A 6,000-nucleotide genomic window follows, 5' to 3' on the forward strand; every position below is an offset into this window, starting at 1 on the left:
GAGGGTTAAGGCAGTGCTGGAAAATAATGGTGGCCAAACAAAATATTGACACTTTGGGCCCAATTCAGACACTTTAACTTAGGGGTGTACTCACTTTTGTTGCCAGTGGTTTAGACATTAATGGCTGTGTGTTGAGTTATTTTGAGGGGACAGTAAATTTACACTGTTATACAAGCTGTACACTCACTACTTTACATTGTAGCAAAGTGTCATTTCTTCAGTGTTGTCACATGAAAAGAAATAATAAAATATTTACAAACATGTGAGGGGTGTACTCACTTTTGTGAGATACTGTATGGCATATAGCTGCAGCCATAACCCTGGCAAACCACATACAAGTCGCAACGTATAGCATAGTACATGCTGTGGGCATTCCTCTTTTTATGGCCATCACTTGAGTGTCTTGTGACTGCAGATGGTGTAATACTAATACATTATCTCGCTATGACATACAGTGTGTGAGAGCAAAGTCCCTGACGGTATAAAGTTTGCTCTTATTGCTAATATCCTTGTCTTCCAGTGTTAAGTGTAGTCTACGAAGGTTGTCATATTAGCAAAATCAAAGTATAATAAAATAGAAGTGCAAATTAGGAGACCCTGTGCACCAAGAATATTACATGGCAGAGTATGGAGGTGCCCCATGATTAGGGCTGCATGGTGGTGGCACTGGACTTGACAGAGAATGGAGGTGCCCCCTGTTTAGGGCTGCATGGTGGTGGCACTGGATATGACAGACTATGAAGGTCCCCTGTAATTGGGGCTACATGGTGTGGACACTAGCCATGACAGACTATGGAGGTCCCCCATGATTGCAGCTGCATGGTGGTGAGCCTAGCCATGACTATGGAGGCGCTCCATGATTAGGGCTGCATGATGGTGGCACTAGACATGGCAGAGTATGGAGGTGCCCCATGATTAGGGCTGCATGGTGGTGGCATTAGATATAGCAGAGTATGGAGGTGCCCCATGATTAGGGCTGCATGGTGGTGGCATTAGATATGGCAGAGTATGGAGGTGCCCCATGATTAGGGCTGCATGGTGGTGGCATTAGATATGGCAGAGTATGGAGGTGCCCCATGATTAGGGCTGCATGGTGGTGGCACTAGCTATGACAGTGTATATAGGTGCCCCATGATCAGGGCTGCATGGTGGAGGCACCGGACATGACAGACTATGAAGGTCCTCTGTGATTGGGGCTACATGGTGTTGACACTAGCCATGACAGACTATGGACGTCCCCCATGATTTGGGCAGCATGGTGGTGACACCAGCAATGACAGACTATGGAGGTCCCCCATGATTAGGGCTGCATGGTGGTGGCACTAGACATGGCAGAGTATGGAGATCCCCCATGATAAGGGCTGCATGGTGGTGGCATTAGATATGGCAGAGTATGGAGGTGCCCCATGATTAGGGCTGCATGGTGGTGGCATTAGATATGGCAGAGTATGGAGGTGCCCCATGATTAGGGCTGCATGGTGGTGGCATTAGATATGGCAGAGTATGGAGGTGCCCCATGATTAGGGCTGCATGGTGGTGGCACTAGCTATGACAGTGTATATAGGTGCCCCATGATCAGGGCTGCATGGTGGAGGCACCGGACATGACAGACTATGAAGGTCCTCTGTGATTGGGGCTACATGGTGTTGACACTAGCCATGACAGACTATGGACGTCCCCCATGATTTGGGCAGCATGGTGGTGACACTAGCAATGACAGACTATGGAGGTCCCCCATGATTAGGGCTGCATGGTGGTGAGCCTAGCCATGACAGACTATGGAGGCGCTCCATGATTAGGGCTGCATGATGGTGGCACTAGACATGGCAGAGTATGGAGGTGCCCCATGATTAGGGCTGCATGGTGGTGGCATTAGATATGGCAGAGTATGGAGGTGCCCCATGATTAGGGCTGCATGGTGGTCGCATTAGATATGGCAGAGTATGGAGGTGCCCTATGATTAGTGCTGCATGGTGGTGGCATTAGATATGGCAGAGTATGGAGGTGCCCCATGATTAGCGCTGCATGGTGGTGGCACTAGACTTGGTAGAGTATGGAGGTGCCCCATGATTAGGGCTGCATGGTGGTGGCACTAGCTATGACAGTGTATATAGGTGCCCCATGATCAGGGCTGCATGGTGGAGGCACCGGACATGACAGACTATGAAGGTCCTCTGTGATTGGGGCTACATGGTGTTGACACTAGCCATGACAGACTATGGACGTCCCCCATGATTTGGGCAGCATGGTGGTGACACTAGCCATGACAGACTATGGAGGTGCCCCATGATTAGGGCTGCATGGTGGTGGCACTAGACATGGCAGAGTATGGAGATCCCCCATGATTAGGGCTGCATGGTGGTGGCACTAGACATGGCAGAGTATGGAGATCCCCCATGATTAGGGCTGCATGGTGGTGGCACTAGACATGGCAGAGTATGGTGGTCCCCCATGATTAGGGCTGCATAGTGGTGGCACAACAGTGCATAGAATATGGCAGCAACTCTTTTGTAAAGGGTGGCAATAGACCTTCAGCCTGACCTAATGATCTATTTGGGAATGTTGAAGTTTGATCAGTCTGTGGTTGCTTTTCTCCACCTCAGATAGGTCAAGGGTTATCTATTGCTGTATTTTTCATTCAAGCTCCTTTTGGCAGGCGAGGCAAATTTCAAACCCATACTGTACAAGAGGTGGAAACAACACACCGGGGAACCTCCTTTTCAGAACCAAGTTATGCCAGCAAGGACTCAACACCCTCAGGATCCATGTACATTTTAGCTTTTCCTATGGTTCTATATTACTCTATCCAGGAAGGTCATACACAATGCTTTCTAGCCTAGTCAGCCTGATCCTGATAGGGGGTCCCACACAGAGACGTATGGCTAGAGGGAACCACGGTCTCTTTGGCCAGAACAGAAGAATTGCTAGAATCTGTATTGACCCTCTGAGGAGTCTCCGGAGAAACTTCAGAATCAGAGGACGAGGAGGAAGGGCATAAGCCATGGAGAAATTCCAGGGGCATTTCAGGGCATCCAACGCTTCCACCTGAGGGTAGGGAAGGCGAGAGAAGAATCTGGGTAGTTTTGAGTTCTCTGGAGTGGCAAACATATCCACTTGAGGAGGATACCAGAGGTTGGAGACTTGGAGAAAGAAGTGGGGATGTAGACTCCACTCATGGTTGTCTGTGAACCTTTGTGATAGCGAGTCTGCTACTGTGTTCACATGACCTGGGAGGTAAACTGCCCTGAGATCCAGCAGGTTCCTCTCTGCCCATAACATTATGGGTTTGACTTTCAGGAGTAGGGTCCTGCTGCGAGTTCCCCTCTGTTTTTGTAGGTATGCCACTGCCGCTCTGTTGTCTAGCCAGGAAGGCAGCTCTTAATTCCAGAACATTGGATACCACTCCCCTGGTGGAGTGAGACCATCTTTCCTGTAGCTTGACATTTTTGGTGAGGCGTACGACCGCTGCGTCTACCACCGGCATGGAACTTAGTGATTGAGACTCAGACTCGGCCAGAGGGTAGAGCTTATTAAGGTGGTCTAAGGTGAACTTCCTATCTGTCTTCTTCCATTCTTCTTCAATGACCTCTTTTATCTTGCCCATTAGAGGAAAGAATACTTGTTTCCTTTTCAGGAAGGGAAAGTATGTTTTTGATCTTGGAAGGGGCTCCTCGGGGTCCTCCCAGGCAATCGCTGCCTTGACTGCCTGAATGAAGGGTGGGACTAAGGCATAACTAAAGCCTGAAGGGTCCGATTCTTCCGAGGACTCCTCTGAGAGGTGTTACAAAGATGATTTTCTATGGAGTGGAGCCATGGTGTGAGGAATATAGAGGCCTGAGGGGCCTGGAGCGTTAGAATCCCTGTCTGACACCTGGACCAGAGTTGTCAAATGACTTGCTGATTTTCCACCTTGCAGTTGGATGTGTAGTCTCTGAAGCAGTCCTTGCAAACCGATTTTTCTCTGAAAGGAACTGCACCACAAGCCCAACACTTTTTCTTGGAAGAGTGGGAAGTTGGAAAAGGGGAACGATGGTGTTTAGATCTAGATCTCTCTGAGGATCTATAGTGAGATGAGCGGGATCTGCGGTCCGGACTGTCATAATCGTGATGCCGTGAGGATTTTCCCAATCTCTTGGAGTGGGCAGGGCTGGAACAAAGGACATTTGTCATTCCATATAGGCACTCTTTTGTTTTTTGTAAAATACTCACGAGAGGTGGTCCTATACCTACTGCGAGGATCCTGGTTGCGTAATGAATGGCTCATTGCAGGGCGTTGCAGGAAGACCAGCTGTTAGAGAGGGAAAGAAGAGAAAGAAAAAGAGAGGGGGAAAAAAAAGATAGATTTATCTTTAAAACTAATCCTTCCCCTTATAATTAGTCCGAGATGTTCAAATAAAAAAAAAAAAGAAAGAGAAAAAAAAAAAGAGAAAAAAAAAAAAAGAAAGAGAAAAAAAAAAAAATGAATGAACGCTCTCCTTTTCAAGGGCTTGCAAAAGGAGGGCAGAGGGAGCAGAGATAAAGTAGTCCTCGGTGGGAGAAGAGGAAGGAATGGGCCCTTTATAATAATAATAATAAGGAGAAAGGAAACCCCTCCCTCTAATTTGTATGGAACTCAGGGTAAAATGCTGCCTGGTTCCCTTATCCAAGATGGCCACTCGGGCCTCGTTTGAACTGCGCATGCGCACATGCTCTCCTCGAGGCCACCCTCACTCTCCGCCTCCGAGCGTTGGCACATCGGTGACGCCGCTCAAAGGACGATAAAGAGGAAAGGAGAGGGGCGGCCAAAGGCTGGTAAGACCTTCGGCACGAAGGGGAAGCATAGGGGATTTCAACAGTCTTTCCTTATCTTTTTTCTTCTCTCCCCTTTGAAAAGACTTGGCGAAAAACAAGACAGCGGACCCAAGGTAAAAACAGGGAAGAGGGGAAAGAAGAAAAGAGAGAGAGAAAACAGGAAAGAGAGGAAAGAGACAAAAAACAAGGATGGTCCTCACGCAAAACTCTGCAAACCCAGAGATCCAATATAGAGACAGAAGGCAGCATGCATTCCTGCAAGACAGTGGCGTACCTAGAGCATTTGGCACCCGGGGTGGATCCTATATCTGGCACCCCCCCCCCCCCCCCCAACTTTAAAATGTAAAAACACCCACAAAAAATTGTAATATGTTCAAGAATATTTTTTGCACAAATTTCACAGCCCCCCCAACACAGTGCCCCTTGCAGTCTGCCCTCCGTCTCTCTAATCACAGTTCCCCCTTTTGCACTCTCTGCCTCCCCTGCACAGTCCTACCTTCAGCATAAATAGATAGCTAATATTATTAGCAATGTGTTTAAGTTTGAGTAAGAGATTGAAGACTTGCTAAAGGAGATATTCAGAGACTACAGACATGATACAGGAGATGGTCAGAGACTGCAGACATGATACAGGAGATGGTCAGAGACTGAAGACATGATACAAGAGATGGTCAGAGACTGAAGACATGATACAGGAGATGGTCAGAGATTGCAGACATGATACAAGAGATGGTCAGAGACTGCAGACATGATACAGGAGATGCTCAGAAACTGCAGACATGATACAGTAGATGGTCAGAGACTGCAGACATGATACAGTAGATGGTCAGAGACTGCAGACATTAGTACATTAGATGGTCAGAGACTGCAGACATGATACAGTAGATGGTCAGAGACTGCAGACATGATACAGTAGATGGTCAGAGACTGCAGACGTGATACAGGAGATGGTCAGAGACTGCAGACATGGTACAGGAGATGGTCAGAGACTGCAGACATGATACAGTAGATGGTCAGAGACTGCAGACATGATACAGGAGATGCTCAGAGACTGCAGACATAATACAAGAGATGGTCAGAGACTGCAGACATGATACAGGAGATGGTCAGAGACTGAGGACATGATACAGTAGATGATCAGAGACTGAGGACATGATACAAGAGATGGTCAGAGACTGCGGACATGATACAGGAGATGGTCAGAGACTG

The sequence above is a fragment of the Pelophylax lessonae genome (genome assembly GCF_965119305.1).
Source record: "Pelophylax lessonae genome assembly, chromosome: 1".
In the NCBI taxonomy this organism is placed as follows: domain Eukaryota; kingdom Metazoa; phylum Chordata; class Amphibia; order Anura; family Ranidae; genus Pelophylax; species Pelophylax lessonae.